General features: G+C 36.9%; 1 protein-coding gene across 1 annotated transcript in view; it reads right to left on the bottom strand.

Moving 5' to 3' along the window:
• DNAJC1 (DnaJ heat shock protein family (Hsp40) member C1) overlaps positions 1-16418 on the bottom strand; it is a 113442-nt gene that overhangs the window by 26893 nt on the left and 70131 nt on the right. The window lies entirely within an intron of this gene.

Raw genomic sequence — 16418 nt, 5'->3', positions numbered from 1 at the left:
CTTGTCAATAGAGCTGAAATTGCTCTAATTTATTAATGACTAGTCATTGATCTGCACAATCATCTTATTAAAACTATATCACCTGGAAAAAACAGGAGACTTAAAAAGAATGAAAACACTTCAGTATTTTATTGCAAAAATCTTTAGAAATATGACAGGAAATGTGAGAATTTTTTATCAGGTGTCTGTAGGCAGGATTTTGGAAGATGGAGTGGCCTCTCTGGAAGGAGGTGAGGGGCTGCTCCGTGCTGGACATGGCCAGCTCCAGTTGGCTCCAGCAGACCCACTGCTGGAGCCCACCGAGCCCATCAGCCAAGCTGGTGGCACCTCTGGGGAAACATATTTAAGAAAAGGCAAAGTGCTGCACGGCAGTGTGAGGAGCAAGGGAAAAAGTGAGAAACAGCCCTGCTGACACCAAGGTCAGAGAAAGAGGAGGAAGAGGTGCTCCAGGCACTGGAACTAAGATTCTCCAGCAGTTTGTGGAGGAGACCATGCTGGAGCAGATATCCATGCTGCAGCTAATGGAGGACCCAAAACTGGAGTATGGGAACATGCCCTGAATAAAACATGACCCTAGGGAGGACCCACACTGGAACAGGTTTATCCTGAAGGATTGCAGCCTGTGGAGGACCCACACTGGAGCAGGGAGAACTGTGAGAAGGAAGGAGCAAGCACTGAGGAACTGTTACAAACTGACCAAACCCTTCTGTGCCACTGTGAGCGGGGAGGAGGTAAAGGAATTGGGAAAGGAGTGAAGTCGAGCCGTCAGCCTCAAGGGGAGTGGGAGAAAGGTGTTTTAGGTTTTATCTTCATTTCTCACCATCCAACTCTATTTTAACTGGCAGTAAATAAATTTTCCCCACACAGAATCTGTTTCGTCTGTGACAGTAATTGATTACTTGATCTCCATGTCTCAACGTATGAACCTTCTAATCTTATCTTCTCCTCCAGTCTTGTTGAAGAGAGGGAGTGAAAGAGTGGCTGGGTGGGCATGTGGCAGTCAGCCACAGTAAACTCACCTAAGAATTATGAAGTAAAAAAATTACAACACTCCGGTTTGTATTTAGGAGAAGTTTTGCAGAAGAATTCTTTGGCAATCTCCCCTCAAAACTACAGGAGTAGAAGACTGCCAATATCTATGATTGCTGGTGTTAGTTACAATGGCACAAATACAAAATTATAAGTAAAGCGCTGCTAAAGCAATACAAGAGTCTACTAATTACCGTCACAAGAAATAAATAAATGAAAAAGTTATCTATTGGGTATAACAAAACAAATTATTTTGATTTCCTACACTAACCAATAATAATTTTAGGTAGAAGCTATTTATTTCTAATCAAAAGTTACTCCCTTAAGTTTTCAAAAGTGCTGAAATCACTGTATTCACATTTTTTCTTTTTTTGACTAGCTTATAGAAATCTTCCATGGATATCTACTTTCTAAATATGCTATTGTCATCTTTTGAACAGCAGTATGTATTGGTTGCCTTCACTGAAATACTGAAGCCCTTTCATGATCACAAAGGTTCAAAGTCACCACAGACAAAAAAGACAATTCCATACCACATAGATAAAATAAGCATGTATGAAAAGGACACCAAACCAAGAACAAAGTTATTAGAGCCTAAATGTCCTCATTTAAAGTTACAGAATAATTACTTCCTACACAGTCCTCAAATAGTACCAGAAGCCTAAATTTCCTAACGAACTTTCTACCCCTGGCCTTCTTTCACAGAGAGGTGTTTTGAAGACTTATTTCTATTTCAGTTTTTCTTGATCAGGAAGGTAAGACATAACTTATATTTGATGAATAAGATGTTTCTCTACAATTACTTTCTTTTAGTCAATTTAAACTGACATTACTCTTTAACTCCTTTCTCAAAGAATGCAAGTCAATGAGTAAATGCATACCATTTACCAGTACAAAATCCTGTGACTGAGGCTGGAAGGGACCTCTGCAGGTCATCTGGTCCAACACTTTGCTTAAGCAGGGCTACCCAGAGGTAGCTGCTGAGGACCACAACCAAACAGCTTTTGACTATCTATCTCCAAGAAGAGAGACTCACGACCTCCCTGTGCCGGTGTTCTGTCACTCTCACAGTAAAAAAAAAAAAAAAAAAAGTGTTCCCTGATGTTTAGAGGAACACTCGTATTTTTCCCCATTCTTGTATCTTGGATCATATTCTTGTGTCCTGAATCACAAAGCCCTGTTAAAACAGTTAAATCTGGGTGAAGGTATAAAGGGAATGATTAACAAACATAAAAGTTTTTTCCAAGTTACACTTCTTACAATTCTACATGGCTTGAGGGGGCAAAGAACCCCAACAAAACCGCAATCTAAGTCAGTATAGAAATGCATCCAAAATCCCACAACTCCTGCATGCAGTCACAACATGTATGGAGGCACAGACTCCTATAATCTGCTGTTGCACTTCTAGTAAATCTGAATTTTGTTTTCAGAAGTCATTCCTCCTATTATACAAGGGTTGACATTTCAGGAGCTACAGTTCTCCTAGTACATCTCTCAGTACATACCCACCACATCATTTATTGCCCTGCTTCTGCTAGCCCACTCACGTGAAACCGAAAATCCCACAACAAAAAGTATATTTTTTCCTTACATTATACAGTTCCTCCTGTCTTAAGCAGATCCACCAGTCATGCTGACACTGCCGTATGGAAGACACTGAGTCATGAGGTTGGGACAGGAATTGAAAGACTGTTAATTGAAACTTGAAAGAAAAAAGACAACTTCTTCAGCAATGGTCTTATTAAAAGGTACGAAGAACCCTTCTTGGCAGTGAAGCTGCTTTGCTGTCACCAGAATGAGGTATATTCATCATCTAACCAAGGCATAGGTCACTGCAATACCTGATCTTGTTTAACAGGAAGAAACACAACCAGATGTCTTAAGGTTTACTCCAGCCCTAAGACATAAATATTCATAAAATAGGACTGGACACCAGGAAAAGAGACATTTTAAAATTCTGGTTCTTGGGGAAGATCAGCGTATCTAAGAACTTTACGCATCTGTTAACACAAATGGAATGGCATTAAAGTGCATGATCACTTCAATTTATACACAAGCTAGAAGCTCATCAACTGGAAGCGATGTAAAGAGAGCCAGGTTTACTGGTAGAAGGGTAACTATAAACTTCAGTGTTACTCAGAGTTCAAAAAAGCAAAAGACACTACTAAATGGATAAAATAAATTCCTTCCAGAGACACAGATGATCTAGCTTTAGAAAATAAAAAAACCCACCACAAACATGCTTTTTAGGCCAGGTTTGGTTTTGTTTAATCAAGAATGGTTTTCTGACCCTGTTCACACCCTTACACCCAGGAATATAACAGACTAACACATCACAGAAGTGGAACATGAGTACTCAGGTGTTCATTTACCGTAAGTTTAGGCTGCAAGTTAAGAGAATGCCTCAAAGTGATTTTCAGCATATTAAAAGGACCTGCAGGAACTCGGGTTCAGAGTGGAAGAGAAAATTCCAATCCATTCTAACATGGAGCTTGTTCCACAGCAAGTTCCCTCCAGCACTAAAATAAAAATACCCTAACTAGTTATTTGCAACACACCTACTCAAATACCATTTTCTTTTTAAAGAAAGAAGTAGTAAAGCACCTGTCTCTAGCAATACACACCTGAAAAAGGCTGCTGCTCTACAGTTAATGTTTTCACACTTTAGGTTCTAACGGGCTTTGATTCTAGATTGAATATGAAGATTTCTTTACCTATAGCTGCTAACGTGACCAAATACATGCAAGAATGTTTCAAATACTTGCCTACATTACCATAAAACAATCTGAACATGCCCCCTATGAAATAGATAATTTGAATCATTTTTCATGGTTTTGAGAACTATGACATATTTTTATGGCTTTTTAAATTAAATTGTTCTGTCACATTTACACAAAACCCAGCTAATCTTGTCTTTTTGTGTTTGTCATTACAGCAAACTATAGGGGGAAAAAGGTTACTTCTTGCTGGATTCGCAAAATCAAATCTACTTTTCCATCACATAAGCCAGAGGAAAAATGTCACAATTAAATGGTTTATAAATACAACACTAAAATTACTATTTAAGTCAATGTAATTGAACAAAAATTAAAATGTAGTTTTTAATTGCATATTACCACTTAAATGGTAGCACTTAGCAGAAAGTGTTAACTCATTTATTTTTAATTGTTAGCTGCTTCAAGTCAATTGTTTTAATGCAGAAAAAAGTGAGAAGCTCTTCAGTAAATTTGATTGTAGGACACTCAGGCATGCAGATCAAATATACTATAGGTTGAATAGGTAATTAGGTTTGGCCTGTGACATATTAATGTGAAGACAAATTCCCAAAGAAAGGGAATAAATGTTTTTCATTTAATTCTCTCTGAAAACACCACTCTATTTGGATTTTTAAATGCAGTTTGAAAAGTATTGCCATTTGATAGAGAACATGAAATTGCAAGCCTTCTAGAGTACACAGGTCAACTCTTCAGGAAAAGAATTTTGTTAAACTTCAATAAATAAGTGCATAGGGTAATAAGTAGTTAACAGACTGCAGGTGGCAACTTTTTTCATAATTACTTGATACATTAAAAATCTTTGGCCATGCTATTAAACTTACTAGAGGAGATGAGTCCAAAGACATGGCAGATACATTAAAACATATGATTAGTCTTTATTAGTAAGAAGTGGTTTTCCTTGCAAGGTTATTATTTGTCTCACAAAATAGTAAGCAGAATAAGCAAGTGTCAAATATTTAACAGCATTGGGCTATTACATATTGGGCTGTACACTCTTTAATCCACTGCAGTATAACGTGGCACGTTATGGGTATTTTGAAAACATACGGTATTAAAAAGCATTCAGTACACTAAACCATCCTCAATCTTACGGACTGTGTCATGATGAACAACATGTTACTACGCTGCTAATCCTGCTGACTGACTGCTCCGCAGTGCTGTCCTCTTCTGTTCGTTTGTCCTTTGACCAGCTTTTCAGGCTTGATTCCTGACACACTTTATCATAAGATAGAGATCTTACCTCAATAACTTTTGGATTTGTGGGTTTTTTTACCTTGGTCTGTTGCTGGCAACCTGCTTCTCCTACCTTCATTCACCTTAAATAGCTTATCCAAAATGAGGGGTGTGTGTGTTATGCCTTGCCTGCCTTCATAATATAGTTTCAGCCACCTCCATCAGAAGTATTTCCACACCGTAGTTGTTGACTAAATACCATTCTTCCTTCCGTATCACATGCAAGTAAATTCTTTCACTGGCAATGCTATCTTGCTTTGACAGTAATCAGTTATTCCCCGAAACAGCCTGGACATTCTGCTCTCTTCATTTTTAACTCTAATGCAGGAGGTACTCTGCATCCCCAAAATGCATACTTCACAATTACAGAGCAATTTACGTCCACCGGTGGTATTCAAATATTTCTTCTTTACTAAGTATAGCTCATCAAGTTAGGTCTATCAGCATGTTAAAACCAAAGGAAAAAAAATCCAGCACCCTTCTCCAAATGGACAACATGTCCCAAGATGATAAAATTCTGCTAAGCAGAATACCAAAACTTAAGAGTTTGGTTTCAATATACAAGTTCTCTTTGGTAGAGAACAAAAATAGATAATAGTATCCAGTCTACAACCTAACAGTTGTGTAAAAATCCCCATCAGTCTGCTGTCCCCACTAGAACATGCCTGCAAGAATCAGAAATGGTATGCATTTAATACCCTAAACAGGCTACCTGGAAAATGTCATGAACATGGCCCATATTAAACTAAATTTTCCGGTCTGTTTTCCAACATTCTAAGTTGTCATGTAATAACATGGAGGAGGAAGTCTGAGTAGTTTTCATGAATTCATAGAACACAGATGTGTAATGCCCACCTCAAGCAACTGCACTTCCAAAAGAAACCCATGTTTCAAAATGGTTAATTATCATGAAATAGTGTATGTGTAATTGAAAATAAGGGCAACACTACTTAAAACTGCTTAACATACGAACATTGAATCTACCTGTCAAATTCCCAAATATAACAACGAAGTCTGGACTAATTAAAAGTCAAAGTTACCCTTCGCTTTTCTCACATGCACAGCTTTTCCTTCCCATTATTTTGTGGCCATTTGAAAATGTACATTAATGTCAGTCTCTTCCTGTACTCACTTGCTCTGGGCAAGTGTTCCAAACAAGGACAGTTAAGAAAAAGCCCAAGGCAGTGAAATATTGCTGATGCTGCTAGCTATCCAGTCAAGACCAGTGTAGTTAAAAACCAAACACACACACTTAGTAACTAAGATAGTAACTTAATACCTAGATTATCTGTTGACATTTTTTACTAGAGCTGTTCCAACCCAGATAACCAATATGAATTACATGTACCACCTAGTTAATAGTACAAATTAAAGTATTATGTTTTCTGTGTTCCCATGTGTGTGTGGTTTAACAAAATAACAAATCCAGACACATAGTTTATCTCACGATTCAAAAAGAGACCACCACTAGGAGAACTTTGGATGGTCAGAATGCTAATGTATCCTAATGCAGTCTATGTAAAAAATCTGATACTATACAACACCTCAAACCTACTACTTTTGTAAGCATATGCATGCTGTAAATGCATGCTTACTTTGTGAAACTCCAAGGGCTGCAGCAAAACAAAAATTCTTCCACAGTACTCAGCTGCAACCAATGCAAGAAACTCCACTCCTTCACAATTTGCATCTCAAGTATAGTCACTGTATTTAAGAAATTCTGCTTTTTGGAAATGATGGGAAGTGCTATCACCAATATGACAAACCAACCTCAACTGCAAAGTACCATTTCTCATATTGTGCCATCATTAAGAGTGCTCTCCTCTTTTTGCAGGTTTGGGTAAGTAATATATTATCCACTAGCATTTTATAAAGAATGGTTTAGGCCAAATAACTAGCATCCCAATTCAAAATGTACTCAACTTTAAATCTGGACACAACTCCTATTCACTTAAACGGAACACAACTGCACGCTCAAGGTGCTGAGCTAAGGTTTTGAAGACTAAAGGTGATCTTTTCAAGACTGCATCCTCTGTGTGTGTCAAAAACTATACAGAAAATGGCTAAAAGCTAGACTGAGATTCTCTGAGAGTTCTTAAGTGGTAAAATGCCTATGTCAGTACTATTAAATCATTCCTCGGCAAGGCAGGATTATATTAAAACATTCCTTGGCAAGGCAGGATTACATATTTCTTTACTCTGAAAACAAAAGCCAAACATCTCACATTGTTCAGTATATACCGAGTTGCTCAAGTTTACCTTAGATTATAGTTTCTGAGCAATTACTATAAATAAATTTGACTAAACTGCACTATAGTCGTGGGCTCAGGAAGAAAAGGAAAGCACCAGCACTGTGTATTGTGAAAGGTAAGATACTGTATTTTCTAACTGGTTTGTCTGGAAAATAAGATACAGAAACATCAATATTTATTTACACTTATAAATTAAAATAGATTTATTTGAAGCTAATTTCATTCTCCAATTTAAAGATAGCTAAACTCATACCAAGAAAAGTAACTAACTATTTTGCAACAGTCCACACTGTCAAATTAATTCAAAAAAAGCTGAAAAGAGCAGCAGTGAACTGCACTACAGAAGTTGGTACCATAAACTGCAAACTCTTTCTGATCCCCAAGTTGTGGAATCTGTGCAAATCCCATTTCAGGGATATTTATCGTCCTTGCCTCTCATTTATTGGCAAAATTCTGAGGATACATTGTCAACGCTAGACTGCTGTCTCCTTCCCATTGGATGGGCAGGAGCAAGTGGGACAAGGTCACAGTGATTAACCAGCTTTCATCTCTTCCTCCAGCTTCTACACTCTATATGTGCAACTACAGTCTCTTCTGCTTCCCTGCTTGTCATTTCGTAGTTGAGAGAAGTGACTGTTTTGGGAGGTGACAGGGAGGGAGCACTGCCAAGGAAAATCAAGATTTCCACTACTCCATGACCCCAACTAGGCTAAATCAGAGCAGTCCCATCAGATGTTTTTCTACATCTCTCCCAGGCTGAGAAGACTACAAACCCAGTGCAATGAAGACTAATAATTACAAAGACACTGCACAGCTTCTTGCAAATTTATGTAAAATGGGTACCAACTTCAGGACAGAAGAGACACTCGCAGTGACAAGAGTCACAGTTCAACAGGGTTGACTGGGAAAGACTGAGTTCCTGTTTCTTCTCACAGGTATGAGGTTTCTCTTATGTCAACTACCATGTCTTTCTGTGATGGACAACTATCATGTCAATCTCAGAAGTGAAACAGGACTCAAGACCTGAGGTAAATTAACAAGTCCAACCCGACTTAAAAAAGCTAATATAACAGAAGCTGTATAGCCCTAATTTGGACCCAGGCAGGTGTCTAAACAGAGGCTGTAGTGCAGAAACAGAGCTGCCTTTAAAAATCCTGTGTGCTTGTCCACACAGATTAACACTTTGCACAATTACCTTGAGCTTTTGGGTAGTTTTCAGCTGGCACACTCAAAAAAGTTGAGGACTACAAACAGGAAACACACATGTATGTGTAAAACTAGTCAGACTGAATTACAGCAGCAAGACACATCAATAATTTCTGGAATACAGATTCAGCTGAAAAAAATCACTGAAAGCTAGAACTTGACACCACAGCATCTATAGCATGATGTTGAAATCAGCATATTATTATTATTATTGTCTGTACAAGACAAGAACTGATGCTACTATATTTAACTGGACAGAAAGTTTAAAAAATCAGGACCAGGAAGTACCAGGCAAATGTCAACTGCATTGCCTTAATTCAATACATATGCATGGCTGATCTGTTTTTAAAAAACTAGTGTATAAGTGTTTACATAACATTTTGTTACTATCTTCAGAAAACATCCTTAGGGAAATACATATTTTGGTTGTTTGTTTCCTTTGCAATTTAGACTGAATTTCGATTGTGCTGTGAAACATACTGTTTCCAAAAATCTTTTTCCCCTGGGTGACATACCAAATCATTTATCTATATAATTTAGATTCTTTTTAATATTCTTAAAGGTTCATAGCATGACGTTCCTGCTTGCATAGATCACAACACCTCTCCACCCAAACTAGTTCTAGCCAGCCTGAGCACGGTACATTTGAGAGCAGAATATTACTGAATTACGTATTCTATAAACACACCATTATTTCTCTAAATTCAAGAACATATAAAGAAATAAAGTTTTCTATGCTTTGTTAACCTATCCAACCTAACCAACAGGTTCAAAAGAGAAAGGCAGAAAAATTCCACATTCTTACATAGCAGTAGTTCAGTTAGTGTTTATTCAGTCTTTACATATTCCTCACCTCTTTAGGCAAAAGTCTCTAACCCTTGGTTCAATGCTTACTACTTCTGACATTTGTCCCGGTCATAACAACTATTTTCTCTGAATCCATCACTAGGGGAATTTATTTTCTTCATTTTGTATTTACAAATACAATTTGTTCTTTGATGTATATCTGCCATAACACTGAAAACACCAGCTTGAGATGCTGGTTGAAGAATAATCATCACCACCCTTTAACTTTATTCCTCCTTAAGAAAAGCTGAGGATTAAACCCACTATGTTTAATACAGCAGATGAAATCGGATTTCTGACCCTAATGATTTGATATTCACAGGTCAAAAGCAAAGAGGTCTTATTCCAGATTTAAACATGTGGGTCATCTTCTCCAAGGAAAACTCGAGAATTAAAAATAATATTTCTAAAAAAATCACATTTATTCTCTCCTTAAAGCTATTAAAATATTTACACCTTTATGGACTTTACTTTGGATTTGAACATCGTAAGTCATTAGGCTGACTGGAGGAGAAAGGGGAACAGAATTACTAATATGTACATATGGGACAAAACCATTGCACAAAAAGTTTAGAATAACCAAGGGCCTGTCTACTCTCTTGGTAAATTGAGTCCTGTTCCCTGCTTCACACAGTATGTGACAAAAACGTTCCTTCTCTACACTGTCCCACTGTTATCATCAATATTTTATCAGTATCGTTCTGCCGCACAGAAAAAAAAAAACTTACATTGTTCTGATCCTGCTCACCAACCTCAGGCAGGAGCCCAAGTATATTATATAGGTAGACTTAAACACTTTTTTAAATAAGTATGTGTATAGGACAAAACTAGCTTTTTCACTAACACTGATGTAAATATGATAACTGTAGGAGTTACCTGTAGGACACAAACTGTAGAGTTACTTTAAAATGCAAACCCCAATATTCTACTCTGGCTGAGCCTGCAGCATTTGCAGTGATTCAAAGCATATTAAACCATAGTAAAGCCCGAAGTCTTATGACTTAACACTTTCAGTAGCACTCTAATGCAGATAGTTTTTTTTCCTTTCTTTTTTTAAATGCGGTATCTTTTCAGAGTCACTACATTGCTTAAGAGTCTGGTAATAGAATACTGACATTTTCACCTCAGGGTTACTAAATTCAATATGGCCCAGATCAATAGTGACTCAAAGTCATCACCATCTGATGAGAGTTTGGAGCTCAGGTTAAAGTGTATTATGAGCTTAGACTAGCTCCTAGTGAACAGCTTCATAACTGACACTAACAGGTATGGTTGCTGGCAGTCTCAATATAGTGTCTTAAATTCAATGGGCCCACAGAGTGATTTACTTTCTCGACCTGAGAGAGTCTACAGCAATCTCTCTGGGTCTGGGTCAAGGCACGCTAGCAGGACGCCGTAAGGAACCTCAGACTGCTAGTTGCTTACTTGTACCTGTCCCAGGAATAAAAAAGCATTAGAATATAGACACATTTTTCAGATACCGTATTTGTTTCACTGTTCAGATTAAGTTATTTTGAAATCAGGTAACCTCAGCTAGCACACTAAAAGAGTAACCCTTCCCCTCAAAGACCAATTTATTAAAACATCTGGTTTATACAGCACCTTAATCCTGCTAAGATACAAACTGCTTGCTTAAGGAATTAACATTTTTTAAAAGCCTGGAAACTGTATTCAGGTAATCCGTCATATGACATCTGATGAGAACAAGCACCATGTTATTTGCTCCTAAAGAAAAAGCATACTCAGATTTCAAAGCAGCACAGATGTGGGAAGATTCAAGGCAGAAGAGAGCAGGTGGCAGCTAGCTGGCAATTATGAAATGTGCCAGATTATAAAATTACTAAGATTTAAATGTCAAAACTATACTTTTTAAACTAGCAAAATAATAATTTAGCATTTGTATAGCATTTTTCCTTTTAATGTTATAAAGCAGAGGCCTCCTTTGTACATTTAAAGTTATTTTATATCATTGTTCCACAGATAACTTTCAAATAAAACCTCCTTTGTGATTAAAAAGCTCACTTGTTTATCAATATCCTATCTATGAAGGAGAGTGCTTTGATGGCCCAAGCTGATAAACATAAAAATGGCATTTTAACAAGAAAAAGTGTTCAGTACAAGATGACCACTGCCTACAGGTTCAAAAACTGGAAAAAATGCTAACTGTGTTTCCAGCATCTACCAATAAATTGTGTAAAACCCACTGTGTAAAAGCTTATGTATAATTTTGTTTCATGGCATTTTTAATAATCCTAATTTAAGGGTAAAGTGTAGCAAATGCAGGAGATCAATGTTATCTAAGCTTTCCAAACTTTGTGCACAAAAATAGTTTTTACTACTCCTGCTTTAGTAAAATCAAGCCAGGTGCTCCTGCAATATCAAAAATACCCAAATGCCAAGCAGTGCCGCAGGATAAAATGAAAAACAAAAATAATGAGAAACATCATTTTCTACCCATACATCTGGTCCAGCTGGAAGGGATCAGGCACTGTCTTTCTCCACCTTTATCTCCCCTTTACAGAGCAAGCAAATATCAAAAGGTCAAAAGTATTCACCCCTCACTGAGGTAGAACTTGGAACTCTATCTTCAGAGACAAATGAGTCAAATCATTATATGGAATGAAGAGGAGATTCCAGTGGGCAAAGATGAGGAATCTGTAAACCAAAAGGAATTATAATCCTCGTCCCACTGAAGACAATGATAAATCTCCCGCTGACTTCTCAAGGGCCAAGATTTTCATGTAACATCATTCACATAAACACTGAGCTTTCATGAAAACAACCCATGTTACAAATCATGTAAAATCAAATCAGAACAAAGAAAATGAGAGAAATCCCACAGAGAGAAATTACTTGGCAATGATTCATCAATAGAATCATTCCAGAAACAGTAAATACATATATATTCTTGCATGAATACTTGCAGAAAGGACAGAACAAGATCCGATGTAACAAAACACGTCCTCCAGTAAGTTGCTTTTTCTTCCCACTCCACATAATAGGTTGCCAAACAGGAAAGCAGATGTTAAATGGCTAAAAATGAATGCAACAGTGGCTTAACAATGTATGCAGGCCACAAAACCTAGAAGGAACTCCATGGCAATATACCCTCCAAATTTCCCGTACTTCCTAACAAACATACACAGAACACTTCTTCCAGTCAATTTTTAGTGACAGATAAAGAAGAAAAAATAATAATAAAAAATCAGAAGCTCAAGCTAACTAAATCAAGATACATATCTCCTCTTAACAACCTGGAAGATCTGGGAGTACAAACATTCAGTGACAGAACAAAAACAATCTTAGAAATAAAACTTTTTCAGTGCTTGCTTTGAAGAGGTGTGTTAACAGCATGACAATGAGCTTTTAGTAATTCCTCTAAGCTTCACAGTCATATGCAGTTTGCATGAATAGTGTTAAACAGTGCTATATGAATATGCAATTTTGTGCTAGGTAAGTATATTCTTTCCTATACTGAAAATAAACACTCAAGAGCTGTATTACTTAATTTCCATGCTCTCAAATACAATTGAGTCTGCTCACACTATTTTCAACAGATGGAGTTGAAGAACAGGATAGATGGTCAAATAAAGGTTTCACAAATGGGCTAGGCAACACGCTCCAGTTACGCATCTCTCCCCGCATGTCTTCCCAGATCTGAATTTAAACATCCTGGCTGCAAGCTAAATTCGGTATTTCTTTCTCTGCAAATTTATGAAAGGTAGTAATCAATGATAAATGGTTATAATTTTACCTGAAACAGCCTGGAACAGACTGGAAAAAAAGATGCATCCAGTTATTCCCCCAACAGCTCCCCTCTTCTGGTCTAAACCTCTATCTATTTAACCTCTCCTCATAAATATGATTTTCTAAATTTATTTTTATTGTTGATCTAGTCTTTCTGTTAATTTTTCTTTACTTCTGGAAAGTGCAACAATCAAGACTATACAAAAAGTCCTAAAGGTGGACAAATCACCGCAGAGAAACGCCTAAGAATTACCTCTCAGTACTGTAATACTGAATATTATCTAAGAGTCTCCCAGTAGCTCGCTTTCTTTTAATATTCAGTTCTAAGTAGAGGCTAACAACATGGCAAGACAAGCCCCTTACAGACATGAACTTAGTGTGTTCGCAAACTAAGACAGAATAACTGCTGTGCTTTAAGCACATTTTCAGTCAGCTATGCAAATTTACCAACAAAAATAATAATTAAAAAAAAATCAGAAAACACTCCTCTTTCTACATCTCTTGGTAGATCATTTTACCTTGCCTAAGAAGGAAGCTGTTCAATACTTAAACCCTATGGAAACAGTAATCAACAGTACATTACTAGCTTCCATATTATATTCGCAGACCAGATAGAAAAAAACCCAAATGTTTCTAAGCACCTATCAATTAAACTTAGTAGACCAATACAAAACACACACTGGTACTCCAAACTGCTTTTTATATTATTTTCCATGTACTTCTGTATTGATGTTATTTTATTTTGAACTGAGTTTGCTCACTTCGTAGGGTGACAGTTGCATGTATTTTTTTCCTTTTTAAGAAAGGACGCTGTCTGCTTTTCGGTACAGATGATACTTTAAATGAACTTTGGGGTAAGGTCTACCCTACAAAGTCTTCTGAATTTGTTATTAAAATTTTATCTCCCCACTAGAGATGGCAATTCTCATTTCCAAGCAATTTTCATCAGCCTTTACTTTCAAGATCACCTTCAATAAACACTAAATTACTTGTTTTCTTCCGAAGTTATCCCCAGATCATGATTAGTCTTAATTCCAGCCTCTCCGCCCAACTCCTCTTGACCTGTTTCTTAACATCAACATTGATCTTTTTCTTGTATTCAGTTACAGTATCCAATAGCTTAACTTTTGACAAGCTGCACTTTATTCCTACACCTCCTGACTTATTAGACACATTGAAAAGATCAATAATAACATGTCTTTCTAGGCTACAAAAAGTGGTTTGTTTTTCTTTTTTTGGAAGCCCAGGACACTGGCCTCTGAAACCACCAACTCTAAATCAATCAAACCTGTGACAGAAACACAAATATCCTTTTTTCTTTACAAATACAGAATTCCAGTTATTGTAAATAATTAATAATATTTATTTTAAGAAGAAAATTCTAATTTTATTTTTCTGCAGGGCCAAAGGCACACTCTTGGACCACAAATAAAATGTAGAGCTCTTATGTAAGGTTAATGAAACAATGATGAGTCAGACTTCTGAAAGCCATTATCTTCTCCATGCTGATATATCTACTTTACAGAGCTATTTAGTCTATGATGTTACTTCCTAGACTAATACCTGTCAGAAAAATATCCAGATTCCTGTTGCAGATGGAACAATAAAAATCTGAATTTCTTTTATTCAGCTTTGATGCATCTAAATTCATAACCTTAGACTTCTAAATCCACTCTTCCAAAGAGTGCAAATGTACTCTTCCAAACTAGAAGAAACATCAGTAAACAGCTTACAGGACTGCAGCCCACGAACCATTAAACCACCTTTAAAAAAAAAAAAAAAAAAAAAAAAGGTCCCCTGAAATGAAAGGAACCAAAGTATTCAAATATCGGCATGTATTAAGAAAAAAAACATCACACAGGCTGACTTCAACCTAATAACTGAATACAATCTAAATTTTTATCAAATTGGGCATTCTGCTTGGTACACCACTTCCAAAACACTAGTCCCGTCCATGGATTACAGGCACCTCCTAAAGTACAAATGTTGACAGTGCAAAGAGGTTTGTGAACAATATTAAATGAATTATAATCATCAACACTTGGGATACCAACACCAGGGTCAGCAATTCCACTTCCTTATTTCTGAACAGATGATATGATAACATACCACTATATGAAGGTACTTTTATCTTACCATACAGATAACTACTCTCAAGATGGGTAGGCCGTACATAGTGCACATCCCTGAGATATCATTAAAGAAAGGGGGAAAAAACCCAAAAGCTCTCTCATGAGTGAAGCATGACAATTGCAAGAAAGTCTGATGGCAAAATGATTTATGAAAGAGTCACTTTTTCCTAAGACCAGCAGAACTGAGAGGTGAATGTTACACAGCACTTTATTACATGTCCATGCAAGAAGAGGGAGGTAGAAAAGGGACACTCTCTCAGTTTGCATGTGTGATTGCAGTGGAGGAAAATACATCTTTCTAAAACAAAGAATGTGTCACATGACAGGAACAATTCACTTGTGGTACAACCATTTTCCCAGGGAGCTTATTACAAATCATATAACACAGCCATTCTCATGTTGACATACAAATGGGTCCTACAAGCTACTAAAGCCAGTAACACATATTCTCTATTTCTTTGTACAGTTTATGAATGTGTTTCTCTCCACTACTGTATTAAATGTCGATGTTGCATTGCTGTAACATATTAGCTGTCAGGAAAGAGAAGCACACCTCGGCTTTTCAGGACAAACACTCTGCCCAGACAGTATACTTGCAAATTGCCTGCTTGTCCCTAAGATGTTAATGCCATTCCTACCTAACAGAATATAATTCAAAAAATGAACTCATTTGAAGTGATGAGATACAATACTGAACCTCCAGGTCTAGGTGTAGAAAAACAAGTTACTTACCTTTTAATAACAGTTCTTTGATATTTTAATTTCTGCAACTCCTGTTTCTGAAAGGATGAACCTGCAACTTGTTCTCTTAGCAGTGTCTCTGAAGACACAACTTCTATACATTCTGTGTAGGAGATGCAAAATTATGTCTGAAATAGGCCCAGTCTTACTCAATTCCTTCATTTTCACGGAAATAAAAAAAACCCCTCAATTTCCATCAGAGATAAAAGTGAATTTGGGGATCCAGATAGTCAAGCATGCAACCAACCCAAACTACTGTAAACAAACATACATCTTTTCTCCTTTAGTAATTTGCCCACACAACCTAGTGAGCAAAGCTGGTTCACAGGATCTAACTAACAGGAAACCAATGCACAGACACCTCTCAAAATAAACAAAGCAATGACTGTATAGACGCTCTTTACTCGCACATAACTCACCTACAGAATTAAGGACCCAAGTTCTTACTTTCTTTA

This window comes from Falco rusticolus, chromosome 4 (assembly GCF_015220075.1).
Source record: "Falco rusticolus isolate bFalRus1 chromosome 4, bFalRus1.pri, whole genome shotgun sequence".
In the NCBI taxonomy this organism is placed as follows: domain Eukaryota; kingdom Metazoa; phylum Chordata; class Aves; order Falconiformes; family Falconidae; genus Falco; species Falco rusticolus.
The sequence above is the reverse complement of the archived record's forward strand: the minus strand, read 5'-3'. Positions and strand labels throughout refer to the sequence as shown.